Here is a 14,937-nt window from a genome sequence, read left to right as displayed (position 1 = left end):
CCAATCTACCCTACGTGTCTTCTTGTGCTCACCGCACCAATGTCAATCCTTTCGTTAGTCACTTCAAATCCCGGGGTACCAAGGGCTTCAGGGAGACTGCCCGCACTTCTGTCCCCTTCTGTATGTATATTTACTCTGGCATTTTAACAACTGAACTGTATCCGCAGTATTTTGTTTATCTTGTTGCGTTAAACAACTTCGCGATCTTAGCTTTCCGTAGCCTCAGAAAGGAGCGCACTGTACGTTCAGTTATTATAGCACATTTCCATATCTCTTTTGTGTGTACGTTCAATGTATTCTTAATTTTCTCTTGCCACTTCCACACCCCTGCCTGTATTTAAACTTTCTGCTCCCTGTTTGCCTCACACCCCGAAACACCGTGTCCTGCCTATCAAATGGCAAGTTTCCTCATTTTTTTCGACCCCTGGGAATCCGCATTTTGTCTGTACAAGTACTTAAATGCCCTGGCTGCCCATCTGCTGTCATCCTTGTATGTCTCGATTCCTTCTCGAAAGATATTTTACTCTGCACTTGGCCTACCTTAGGAGATGCCCATTTCATATCCCTGGAGAGAAAAAAAAACCCATGCGACCCACAACCTCTAGCTATACCAAATAAGACTACATGAACACGCGACGTTCCCATATACAAGCGTGCATGTTTTCATACATCACAAGGAATTATTGAATATGGGAGTCATGAGGGCATATATTCCTCGATAGGCATGGGTCTCCTTGGTACCACTTCATTTGTCGTTTTTCCACGAGTTCCTAATGCTAATATATCTACTGGATTTTGCTTTGTTTCAAGCTCCGACTGTATTTCCGACAACCATACAGCACTGCATTTTCAAACCTAACACGCAGTATCATTGTGCTCCTCTGATGAAGCCGAGAGTCTTACGAAATCTAGTCTGTTCGGGAAGACCCACGGCGAAATATAGACAGACGTCGACCAAGGTGGAAATACATTGTACTATAGGCGCTTCCCTTATACCTCGGAAGGAGTTGTTTATTCATTGTGGACAATTTAGGCCCCTGTGTGGTAGCCAGAACGCCATTTTCTAAATAACAAAAAAAAGAAAGAAACTGTTCATCTTTGTCGGCAGCTACTGTCGTTTTTCATTTCGCCGACTTTTCAACTGTCTCTGTACAAAACGCTTTCACGCATCTGCAGATGTTTTTGTTTCTTAAGCAATCGTTCTTAAACGTACGACGCTTGCGTAGATCTACAAGGACTTTTAATAAATCGTTCCTCTTCCCCTGCCTGAGTGATTGAATCATGGAATGATTTGCCTGGTGAAGTTTTCAGTGAACGTGAGCTTCCAAAAAATTTAGACGCGATTTCTCCGCCCCCCAATGTAACGCACATCAAAAAGCTTTTTTTTTTTTAAGGTATAGTAAAAGATGATGATGACGACGACGAAGACGACGAAAAGTCCATAAAAAAGGCACGCTGCGTTTACTGACAACTGATTTATTTTCGCGACCAACCAATAAGTGAGCCGGACAGGTTCGTCTTTAAGGCATGAAGGGCCACGGGGCGGGCACGCCCAACAATGCATGCGCGCGGAATGCCGCGTGCCTCTTTTTATGCCTTCGACGAAGCTTTCCAGCGTACTTAAAGGTTTGCCTGTCGCAATAATAATAATAATAATAATAATAATAATAATAATAATAATAATAATAATAATAATAATAATAATAATAATAATAATAATAGAAGATCAGTTGCCAATCATCGTAGCGTGCCGCCTTTCTACGTTCATTTATGCCGTCCTCGTTCTTGACTGACAACTGGCCAGAACGTCTTGCGAAACGTTGGTGGAAATGGAGTGACCACGATTTACAGTGACAGAATCCAGCACGCCACTAGCGATTTAAGTAGCAATCATAATTTTTTTTAATTGGCAAAGACAGTATCAGAAAACCAGTAACTGGAGCGAAGTTGGCGGTGAAGCCATGGTACTTCGGATGCACAGTACATATGAGTTTACTGTACGTAAGCCGGCTCTTACAAATAACTGCATATACTTACTGCTTAAAATTGCAGTTCGCACGTTATTACGCTTCCTGCGCTTTATTTCATGCGTGTCACGAAGTAAAAGCGCGCGCGCTAACACGAGTGCCGCTAGCGTCCCCAAATGCAAAGCGGCGCACACGATCGCGCGCGCGCGAAATTCTGAGCACAAATACGCGAGCCAGACATCATTTGTTCCAGCTCGCTCAGGTCTTCGAGAGACGACATGCTCGGGAAACCGAAAGTCGATACGTTGCTATGGCAACACGTGCGCTGCACGGCGTATCACGTGTAAAAGCGTCCCCAGTGAAAGAAAGGCAACAACAACAAAAAAAAAAAAGAAATGCTCAGACGAGTTGGAAATTTCCAGTTGGGACGAATGATATACTTCCTATTCTGTTTTGACAACACTCATTGAGAAAATCCAACAGGTCCAATTGGACCAATAGTTTTTTTTAGTACAATGGGACCCCATTGGTCTCATCGAAGCGCCATAAGCTCCCATTGGGCATCATGAGAAGTCCCGTTGGTTCCAATTGGACATCACTGGAGTTTGATATATCAATCGGTCCCAAGTGAAGCCAATTGGAAGTAGCAGATGAGTAATCTCGTGAAACAACAAAACATCGATGATGATAATAATAAGAGAACAATTATAATGCAAGTTGTCAAGTAGAAGACCTTAGTATTTCGGAGGGATAAATGGAGAAAAGCATTTGTTTTTCTCTCAAGTTAAAATTATCTCTTGAAATTTTATCAATTTCTCATGAACTACTGGCACCACTTGGTGAACCAAATTTTGCTTATATACATGAACCGCCTAACATGTACCTCTTGTATGAAGTGTTGAATGGTGGGTATGCGAACGAAGAGAATTCCCGTAGTGTGCTCATGCGACGAGTATGCTTCTTGCAACGAGTTTCAAGTATATCCGTGTCATACCCAAGATTAGGTTAGGCCCATCTAGGCGATTTTTTTTTTCTTTTCCTCTGTTTTTTATGTTCAGCGAGTTGAGTCCCACTGAAAAATCCAACTGGACTCAATGTTTTCTTTTTTTAGAAAACTTAACCTAGCGTAGCCAACACACACACACACACACACGCGCGCGCGCGCGCGCGCGCACGCACGCACCTTTCACGTGTTAATCACAAAACCTGTTGGATAGGAAACCACAAAGGCATGTAGCTATTATTGTAGAAATAATTAAACTTCGTAAAACACGAATCGCAGTAACATCGACTCGATAAACAGAATAATACTTTCTCACAGCTGCGACGGCACTTGTCTGCCTACCACCAATGTCGGCATCGCCCTTTCCAGCGAACGACTACATCCTCACTGCAGGTGGAAAAATTGATAGAAAATTGTTGCACTGCGTTTTAAGCGTTAGCACTCCATGATTCGACACTCTGGCCTGTGAGCTTTCGAATGCATTAAAAAAAGAAATGGGTGCCATAAAAATTGGTTCTCAGCCCCTTTCAGCACTAGACAATATGCCTTCACATTAAAAGGAGACTAGAAAAGAAACACGATAGTTTGTGTTCATTTTTTGTGTACTTTATGTGTTTTTATTTTATTAATCAATACCATACAATTTAATTTTGTGACCATTTTATCTAAAAAACATTATTTCCGTTATTCTCACGGTAGATTGATTACACGGAAAATAGAAGTCCAAGTTCCGATTTTATAATTTCCTGCCGAAACACCATGCATTGCCATGTGACTTCACAGATTTCAAAGTACTTTAAAATGTATTTGAGTCGTTGTAGCTCAGTAAATGTTTTCGAGACTTGTCGAGTTCAGTCTTTGGATCACTTATCATGCAATGCAGGCCACGTTAACCGATAAATATATAACTAGGCCCCAGCGGACGGCGTAAACATCTGTGACGTCACCGTGGGCTGGTGCGGGAACTTCGAGATGGTGCAGGAACAGGTATTTCCTTCTTGTGTCTCTTTTGCCTAACCAAGCCTCTTGACAGCAAGAAGTTGTTTGTATATTACTAAAGTGTGACTAACTAAAACATCTGAAACATGTTTCTCTCGTTAGTAACAGGTTCCAACAATGTTTGGAGATCGCATTTCATCGCTTGGACTCTAATCCTACATCGGGCGCTTCATAAATCTTTTAGACAGAATTTTTAAAGATCGCCTGAGGCAGATAGTATAGTTATGGTCCTTGAACTGTATTTCTCGAAGAGGAGGCAGTCGCTACATGCGTGAGAAATTCAGATAGTCGACTAAACAACAAAATTTCACTAATTTTGTTTCAACGAATTACTTTAAGGCACATATTGAAATTTACAAATTGTAGCCGGCGAGTAATTCGCAAGGTGCATCCACTTGGAGCGAATTCCCAGGGTGGAAGTTTTGAGATACTCATCCCCAAATAGTGCAACGAAATCCATGCCGTTCCAGTTATTTGTAGTGCAACTATATGGACACTCGAGGCACATTTCTGCCGTCGTCGCGATGTTTTGTATAAAGACCAAGGGCGATAACATCGTCGCCGCGCGCCGTATGCCGCATGTGCGAGGGTGAGCCAACGAAGGTGGCTCAATCTTGCGCGCGCAAGGGAGGAAAGCGCGCCGTCTTCTGTCGCGTGCTAGGCACCGGGGGGGGAGGGGGCGTTCTACTCCGGAGGCGGCTGTGTATGGACGACCGCACGCCAAGTTTCATCCTAGACGCCAGCGCTCGTTTCTCCCCTGGCGGAACGATTTCATCTCCAACGGGTGTAGGTTTCCGCCGCCGCTTCCCTTAGCGGTCGTGCCCGCGTTCAGTTCGCGCTGCGCGCGAAACGTCTCTTGTTTGCGACGGCGCCTCTTCGGATGACCGGAAATTATTATTGCGTTGTTTACTGTCACGACAGCAATGTAAACACGAAAGGGTTGATGCCACCAGTGAAATTCTGCCGATTCACAAGAAAATGGTACGAAAAAAAGAAGACGACAGACATGGATTACTGCGGTGCGCCGAGTGAAGTAAACAACTGGCAAACGAAGCGAGCGCGTTCATTAATCACTCCTGAGTGTATGACGGTTTTTATATGTAACCCACATGAATTTAAAAATTACTCGGTACATAATTCTTTTATTCATATAAAAAACTTTGAGTTGTTCGACGAGCGCTTGTCTTGTCTTCTTTCTCGTGTTTCGTTTGTGTGTGCGCTGCCAAAAAAATGGAAACCACTTCTGTTGTATGCGCTAGCAGTGGCCGAAGTTCACGCGTGCCGAGAAATTGAATACATGCACGATGCATTGAACATGACCGGAGTTCATTCCCGCTTCACCACTGCATCGCTCGATCGACTTACTGGACGATACACGCCCGCGTCTTGGTCGCGACGGCATTGCTGAAGCAGGAATGATTACTAATACTTTCAACTTCCGTCTCTTGGGCACTGTTAAAAAAATGGCCAAGTTGTCTACATTGCTGCCTCTATTCCATATTGTAGGGGACGTACTAGTTAAAGTTGTGTGCGCATGTCGTACTTGTGCTATGCAGCGATATATCTTTTTATTTCCGCACAGTGTCGATGGAAGTCCGTGGTCGCCATCAGAGACAACACGGATTTGTAGCAAACATTGTGAGACACTGCAAAAAATGACTTTAGCTCGTATGTGCCGCATCGTATGTGCTGACGATTTTTTGCAGCGGCACATACGATGTCGTTTACAATTACCTGCTCAGCGTCACTTACACGGTTAAACAGACGCTGCCCTTTTGCAGCCATAAAAAATAATCGTCAATCGTATCGATCTTCTTAAAGGCAAATAGAAGCGTGTACAGTCTGTTTCACACTTAGGGGAAAACTCGGAACGTATTGCATCGCGATGCGGCAAGCAATGGAGTCGTGCGGTGGCAGCAGCTCGAGCAGGCGCAGACGCTCGAGGGGGCGGAGTCGTGATCTGCGTCGTCTGCTACGGCGGCGCGCGCTGGCCGCATTGTCGGGAAGCGTGCTACCGTCAGGGGCAGTGCACCGATTTCATCGGTAATGCGGGAGCTGAGCTTATATTCTTTACTAAACGTTGTGCGAAGCCAAACTCCGAGGCAATGAAGGCATTGGCGATAATGGAGTTCCACAAACTTCTTTTGACAGCATGCTTCGTTTGTTCTTTCGAAAGGCCGGGGTACTGAGCGCGTGCACGTATATTTCTTCACTGTGTGTGCTACCGTAATGAGCAGCGACGAAACGCACCAAGCTGTGCGCGCAACGTGCTCAGTCTTTGTTTGACTCGAAATGAAAAAGCACTCAACAATGACAACTATGGGGGTTGAACACGATGAAACAACCAGGATACGATTAAAGGAATGTTTTAGGTTAAGACAATGAGCTGGAAGTGATTTTTCTCGACAATCATTCACTACAACAGACAGACCCTGCCAGCCGGCGGGGAATTGGACACGTCATGCTCGGAACTTCAGTTAGTATCTCGTCATGTCCCCAGCGGCAGCGATGACAGCGCTCATCCTGGAAGGCAGTGAAGTGTAGAATGACATGATCAGGGATGTGTTCATTCGCAACACGTCTCAGTCACTGACAATGGTGGATCGAAGCCTATCCTCGGGGGGCGACTGATAGAGGGGATGTTGCGCCAGTGATACTTTCAACGAGCCCCAGACATTTTAAATGACGTTGGCGCGCGGGGATTGAGGCGGCCACTCCAAGAGAGTGACTGCGCGCTCTTCCGGCAGTTCTTGCACAACAGGAGCAGTGTGGATCGGCGACCTATCGCGTTAGAATATACAGCCGCCTTCCAGAAAACGGGCCGTCAAGAATGTATGGAATCAGTACGTCGTCTATGACTGCCCTGCACCTTTCAGCGATGAACTTACCTTCGAGGCGTATCAGTGGGCGTCGCACAACGCTTAGTAAAGAATACCGGCTCATTTCACGCAGTAACCATGAGATCGGCGCCCTGCAACTGACAGTAGAACGCTTCCCGACAATGCGGCCAGCGCGCGCCGCCGTAGCAGACGACGCCGTTCAAGATCCCGCCCCTCGAGCAGCTGCGCGAGCTGCTGCCGCCGCCTGACTCAAGCGCTCGCCGCATCGCGATGCAATGCGCTCCGAGTTTCCCTAAATGTGAAACAGACTGTAAATCGCCCTTCGAATGAAATGTCCACGCGCACACACGTAGGCACACACCGCGCGCGGCACGAAACGTGCCCAAACACGCGCAGTGCAGGAGGCAATCAAGGCGGTGCGAACGAGAGATGGGAGAGGGGTGCCACCCGCTATTAGAATTTTGCTTCGCATGCGGCGCTCGCAACGCCGGCGCAGCAGCGCCGCTCTCGGTGCCGTTCTTGTCCATGGCGCGGCCGCGCGGACTTTCAAAGCGATCTGCGATGAGGACAGAGTTCGCCGAGTGCTGATAGCTTCGTGCGCGCTATGTTGTCTCCGCTTAGCTTGCGTTGCAGCGAGAGGCAGCACGAAGGTAAATTTGTTCGCTGCTGCTGCCGCGCTTCCTCACTTCAGCGTTTTGACAGCGAGTGTGCGTGGTCATCGAGTGGGATGTGCTCACGTCTGCTCGTACGCGCGTGACACCATGCTTGTTAATTAGTAAGCAAGTGCTTACAAGTTTATACGGCCGATAAAACTACTATTCTTACTTCGCATCGCTGTCTACTAATTTGCCATCGCAATCGATGCTTCGCCTTTCTGGAGAAACTGTGACTTTTTTTTTGCTTCGACGCATAAAATGGCGCATTGTTAAACATAATTCCACCACTAACCATCTCAGTATGACTATAAACATTCAAGGAGTACTGACACAAAATTTTGAAGTGGAGATAACGTACGAGATGGGTTTACGTGGGTTCGCACATATCGTCTGCAAAGTATCAACGGCGAATACAACTGAAAACATATTTAAAATCAATCTTAAAGTACCTGCACGCAGCCAACCGCAAAACGCAGCAACTCGCGACATCGACGTCAAGTAAGGGTTGTAAACAACCGAGAAAACGCTACGTCACGAATTTTCGTTGGCTGTCATGCTGCTTAAACGTGATCTTGTTCTCAGCTGTTGCTTGTAGTGGGACGCTCTCCGTGTCGCTGCAATTGCACAATTAAGTGGCAATTTCTGACGTGCCCGCAGATTGCAGTAGCGCTCGCTTGTGCGGGCACAAAAGAGGGAGTAATGTTATGCGATAACAAATTAGCTATCCGAAATTTTAACAAAGCGAGAATCTCGGAAGAAGCCCTCCACATTCTACTCAAAAACCCTCTCAGGAGGGACATAACTTTTATTTGGGTACCGGCCCATGAAGAAGCCCCAGGCAACGAAGCCGCTCACGAGCTCGCCCGAGTACTCTACCACCGGGCAACTCTAGAGCAGCCAGTTCCACGGATAAAAGATAGCATGATCACGTACAGGGAAATTGTCGATCATTACAAAGCCGAAAGAAGAATCTTTCCGCCTCCGCATCGGTCTCTCTCTCTGGAGGACGCTCGCATTTGGCGACGCCTCCAGGGAAACAATTATACATCACCACATTGGATCTACTTAACACAGACGAGAGACTATAACGACGCCCTCTGCAAAATTTGTAAGCAAAAAGTTACGCTAGACCATATAATATGGGAGTGTGCTGGCTCCCCAGGGGCCAAGGAAAACATTGACAGTAGAGAAGCCTGGGAGGCCTTGCTCCAGAGCGAGTCTGAAGACGACCAGCGTCGAGCAATCCGCCTGGCCGTTGAGGCCGTGAAGACTCACCGTCCTCAACGCGCGGGGACTGCTTCGTCCTCCCCCCCTACCTACGTGTAGATTAAGAGGCGGGCACCCCAGCTCGGTGGAATAATAAAGTTTTCAATGAAATCCCGCACTATCAGCTTGACTGCCATTGAATGTGGCCGATGCGAGGGTATTGAGGTTCGTCCTCGCTGTCGCCGGCCGCAATAGCCGAGCCGCTGCTTTTCTAGTGGGTCGAATCTAAAGCGATAGGCCACGTCTAAAACACGGCGGCGACTCCCGCCTGCAGGAAATCGCCGCCCCTGGACGACGAAGACGAGCACAACGACGAAAACGATGATGGTGGCGAGGACATCACAAAGCACGTGCAGGCGTAGCAGACGAACTAGCAACTCGAAGCTCGCGCGCCAGAGCATGCGCCAGAGCATACGCCAGAAGTTCTTTTTTTTTTTTTTTGCGAACACGTGCTTAGTTGTGTTTACATCCCTTCTCCAGCAATCTCGTTGCTTTCCGAAACCGAATTGGACTGGTCGCTGGAAACAATACTCCAAATAATTACCTGTCGCGCTCTGAAGGAAATGAGGTTTCGTGCCGTGATTACTGGGTCACTAGCTACTTAATAAAGTAGAAAAAAAAACAGACCGAGATTTTTTGTGTCAGTACTCCTTTAATGCGAAGTGCATTGTAGAAATGCAGCGACACACCGTAATTCCACCACCAAAACTCGTCATGAATCATGGCGTGTACTGCACACTGGCTCCTCTTTCCCTCTGAACACGCCGAGCGGCGCCGCCACGACGTCCACGCGTGTCTGAATATATATATATATATATATACAGATTAATGACACGCGGTTTCTATACTGCCCAGCACACGAGAAACGAGAAACTTTTTTTTGTAACTGAAGAGAGGCACATACCCAGTTACCGAAGTTGGCGTAAAAAATGTTCAGCAATCCAGTTCAAGGACTAATTGTGCCATCTGCCAGAAGCATTTTTTTTTCATTTCATGTGGACTAACAAGTTGGAAGGCGATTCAACGTCTAATTGACATCGATCCAAGACAATGCCCTCCTGACCGATTAGCGAGGGGGTGATGGCAGGCCGGAGTCACTGCCCATGACACTCTTGCTGCGTGACCGCTCGAGCACGAGTGCTCCTTTAACTCGAGTGTGTGAAGTGCCCCGCGTCGTGATAGTCCGGTGTCGGCGTCGTCGTCCGTTAGAGAAAGATCATCTCGAACCACCTAGGCCCTCCGCGTGGCCCATAGGCGTTAGTGGACCAATTGAACTTCTCGAAGTAAAATGCGTCAGAAAATTCTTAAAGTACGACTTACACACAGCCTGCAGGCACGATAGCGTCGGACTGCAATTTGAATACACGAGAAAACGTAATTCTGCTACGCGGAAAGTCAAACACGAGCCCCTTTTCCAGCTGCCGTTTGAGGTTTGTCTTAGAGTTACTGTATATGCTACCTAAGGTAGCCACCTCTGGTAACTCTAGTCTTAGTAGGAGCTGAGCGCCCCACTCGGTTCCTTGCAGCGCCATCCAGATGGCGCTCGCCTCCGAGCATCCGCGGCTGGCGCCGCGGAGAAAAAAAAAAACAGGCAAAAAGCTCGCCTTCGTGCGTAGCGTTCGCCGCAAGCGTTTCCAGGAAAACATTGCGGTAAGCTGCAGTTGCCGGGAAGCGTGAGTGGTCAGGTATCCTTGACTGCTACCGGGTTCCACTCTCAAAGGCGAAGCGAGTCCAAGTTTTACAGCGAAGCTGTTTATGGCTATGCTTCGTGCATTTCTTTCTGTGCGTTTGCAAAACCCGTGGGCCGATCCCGGAAATAGTGCAATACCGGGCCAACACGCGGCGGAGGTGAAGCAGTCTGCAAGCACACCACAAACTTGCAAAAATAATTGTAATAGCTTGGGGCCAAACTACCCGTGTCGGATATTAAGCTGATAAGAACAGACACGACCCGCGTCAGCCACGTCCACGTTGCCCTTTCTCTGCGTCACAAGCGCTCGCGTATCTACTTTCTCTCCGGTCTCTCGTGGTGGCGGTCCCGTCAAGACGTCACGTGTCCGTTACCTCCGGCTCCTCGGGGCGGCGGTCCCGTCGTCTACGCCAATGTATATAAAAATCGCGGTAAATCTGTTCGTACCTTTGTCTAAAATTCTGTGTCACCTGTGTCGTGTGCTAAACAGCTTCGCTGGTCACCCACCTTCACAGAGTGGAATGGCTCATGCATTTTCCACTGTTTATGTTCGGGATCGACCCAGTTTTAGACATGTATTAAACACGGGAAGAATCACAGACTTTTAAACTGCACCACTTTCGTGTTCGGCCCAAGGGACGTTAGAAACATACACACCCACTTTTCCCGATTCTGGGAATAACTTCTTTAAAGAATCGCAAACGGTGTCTACCATTAAAGTCTTAATTCCATTCTTCTGCCTTATAGATCAAATTCATTCTGATATGCTATGAACTATCCCGAGTTTTCTTCAGTAATTATGCGGTTTTCAAACACTTGTCGGAAAGCATCTTTAGCTTATGTCCGCATTTCGTTGCCTTTCTACAGAAATTCCTATTTTTTTGTCACTGTGCACTGTCACTGTGCACTTGAAGTCCACAAGCTGTTTTGTATTTTTCCAGTCCGGGGTGCCTAAATCCCCGTTCCAGTCTAGGGTTGGTAATATCGATGAATGATTAATGGATTAAATGTATCCTGCAAGACAATTAATCTTCATCGATCTCCACCTTTCGCTTAATCGATTAGATGTGTTCGATTAATCATTTTCGTAAGTTTGGCAGGGGTTGCATGTACTGGAATGGCGGCGCACAAGCCGCGACTGTGTGGTTGTGGTAGAGCAACTGTCGACTGTTTTCCCCAGTGATCTCGAGCCGAGCGCTTCCCCTCTGTTCCGCCACATGCCACCACTCCGCTCGAAGCCCGAGGCTTGAAATGCCCTTGCAGCTCAAAGGATACTAAGGCAACCTAGTCATTCGTCATGCCCCTCCCAGTCCACCAAAGACGTGGCACTGCATGTGGACTACGGCGGCTCCACAGTCACCGTAGTCCTCCATAAAGAAAGCAACACAATCCCAATAAAGAAAGGCGTCAGGCAGGGAGATACGATCTCTCCAATGCTATTCACAGCGTGTTTACAGCAGGTATTGAGAGACCTGGATTGGGAAGAATTGGGGATAAAAGTTAATGGAGAATGCCTTAGTAACTTGCGATTCGCTGATGATATTGCCTTGCTTAGCAACTCGGGGGACCAATTGCAATGCATGCTCACTGACCTGGAGAGGCAAAGCCGGAGTGTGGGTCTAAAAATTAATCTGCAGAAAACTAAAATAATGTTTAACAGCCTCGAAAGAGAACAGCAGTTTACGATAGGTAGCGAGGCACTGGAAGTGGTAAGGGAATACATCTACTTAGGGCAGGTAGTGACGGCGGATCCGGATCATGAGACGGAAATAATCAGAAGAATAAGAGTGGGCTGGGGTGCGTTTGGCAGGCATTCTCAGATCATGAACAGCAGGTTGCCATTATCCCTCAAGAGAAAAGTGTACAGTAGCTGTGTCCTACCAGTGCTCACCTACGGGGCAGAAACCTGGAGGCTTACGAAAAGGGTTCTACTCAAATTGAGGACGACGCTACGAGCTATGGAAAGAAGAATGATGGGTGTAACGTTAAGGGATAAGAAAAGAGCAGATTGGGTGAGGGAACAAACGCGAGTTAATGACATCTTAGTTGAAATCAAGAAATGGGCATGGGCAGGACATGTAATGAGGAGGGAAGATAACCGATGGTCATTAAGGGTTACGGACTGGATTCCAAGGGAAGGGAAGCGTAGCAGGGGGCAGCAGAAAGTTAGGTGGGCGAATGAGATTAAGAAGTTTGCAGGGACGACATGGCCACAATTAGTACATGACCGGGGTTGGAGAAGTATGGGAGAGGCCTTTGCCCTGCAGTGGGCGTAACCAGGCTGATGATGATGATGACTGCATGTGTGTCAATTTGGAGCATATATTTGACGTGGCGGTGCAATTCATGCCAATTCCAGCAAACCTATAGCGTCCATACATTCTCGTACGCTGGCTGTGTGGCCATCAAATAAGGTGTCGGTTTGAGCCAAACGTTCCAGCCAATTTCGATTCCTTGGCTCTACAGAAAAGAGCATATGGTTTAAAATCTTAAACCGGTAATTTTCTTTTCCCCTGCGCAAATTGCAATTTCTTGCATATTTCAGTTGGACTTCCCTTCGCACCTTTGCTATTTTTCTTATTTCTTGTTTAACTGTACTGTACAGGGATTCACTAGTGCCATGAATCTTATTTAATTTTGCACCAAGTTTCATTTTATCACATATTGTTGATCTTTTCAAAATCCACTAGTGCCAACTATATTTTGTGCTTATCCTTTATCAAACATTTATATACTTGTTTCAAACTTCGTTCCACCTCTCAAACATTAAAATAAGGGCCTACAAAAGTAGATAACCGTGCATCAAACTTTTTAAAAGTGCCCGGCAAAAATTTCGATTAATCAAGTTTTCGATGACAAAACCCTGCATCGAAAACGATTAATCGATTATAGGCTAAAATTATAAATACCTACATAATCATTAATCGAACAAAAAAAATTAACGGACCATCCCTATTCCAGTTAGCATTTTCCGGAACCATGTCCACGGACTCCACATCTTGTTCACCTGTGCTTTTCTAGAGCTTCAATGTGCCGTGCCCTCATGCCTTCACATACAATCACTTTATTTCCCTATGTGTAACTTTTTGCTTGCTCCATCTAAATTTCTAGTGTGGTTCTATATTCTGAATGCTGTTTAGAGAATAAATAAAGAAAATGCATTCTCTATATTTTCCCGCACTGGAACCTCAAATTTTCTCTGCCAATACTTTCCCCCATTTTTGTATGTTACACCCAGTTTAGCTTGTCCTCTACATGCGTCACACTTCACCTTAATTGCCTTTATTCCCGCTGTGCCCTCACGTGAGGGCGCATCTTTTTCTTATGGAACAAACCTCACGTTTCTTACTTTTTCTCTTTCTATGCACTGCATTCCTTGGGGCTACTTACTGTGCACATTCTTTGCCTTACAGAAAACCTCAAACTCGCACTGCTGCGGGTGCCATGCACAGCACCGCCGTGCACATCTCTCCTGCGGAGCGAGTAGCTTCTCCAAATGCTTGCAAATGTTTGATTTTTCTGCTGTTTTTAAGGCGTAATCAGCGTAATTTTCAGACGCAATCATCACGGCGTAATCTATACACTGCACTTGCCAAGTTGCAATGTCTAAACCCGAGGACTAGGGGCATTTCTTAAAGAGAGAATGCGTGTGAGGGGGCGTGAGCACCATTTAGTTTGTGCATTTCCCCGTTTTCTTCCGTGCAAAGTTGACAAAGGAAGTTCAAATGAGCATAAAACTGGACGTGTCACTGCGCATTGGTCATGAAGCAGACGAACCTTGCGGATTATCCCGAAATTGGGCTACGGCTGGCTGCATTAAATGGATGGAACAGTGCAGACTACAAGACCCCATCTCACGCCCTCATCCCATTACCTGCACCGTTCCATCTTTAGCGACAGCAGGAATCTGAAGACGGCGACACAGAACCAGGTCAGCCGCACCTCACAGCCTGTGCATCTCATTTATCTCATTTCTATCAACACCGAAAAGGATGCGGGCAACAGGCCGATTTCACGAGCTTCCCTAAGCCACCACTTCCTACAAAACATGCCAGTAGTGATACAGTAGCAGTCCTTGGTGGACTGAACGTCAACTACCATAAAATGCAATTGTACCGTGACAAATTAGATCAGAAGGAAAGGTGAAAATTAAGAAAAGTCTATAGGAATGGGGCTGAAAAGATGTGCCTGAAACTTCCTGTTAAGGGGGGATGGTACCCAGACGACTTTAATGCTTTTGGCGATTATCTCAACTTCCACTGGCAACAAACAGTTCAAAATTTGCTCAGCTATATCAATGTGTTGCTGCTTCTTCCATATGAAAATTCGACCATAAAGGCCGAGTAGTATGTCATTTATGAAAACATAAATGACACAGATTTGTTACTTTGGTGAAGGAACATTTAAAAGATAATTCCTTCTAGAGCAATGAAAGTGCCTTCAAGTGTTCTTTACGACACGGGCTTCTTTGCTGGACTACAAGAAATAAATTCTACAATTGCATTCCTCAAATACA

General features: G+C 46.4%; 1 pseudogene; it reads right to left on the bottom strand.

Moving 5' to 3' along the window:
* Window positions 1-10,525: 10,525 nt before the first annotated feature.
* Window positions 10,526-10,695, bottom strand: LOC142576824 (U2 spliceosomal RNA; annotated as a pseudogene).
* Between the last annotated feature and the right edge of the window lie 4,242 nt (window positions 10,696-14,937).

This window comes from Dermacentor variabilis, chromosome 3, assembly GCF_050947875.1.
Source record: "Dermacentor variabilis isolate Ectoservices chromosome 3, ASM5094787v1, whole genome shotgun sequence".
Taxonomy (NCBI): Eukaryota; Metazoa; Arthropoda; class Arachnida; order Ixodida; family Ixodidae; genus Dermacentor; species Dermacentor variabilis.
Note: the sequence above shows the minus strand (reverse complement) of the source record. Positions and strands in the feature narration are given on the sequence as shown.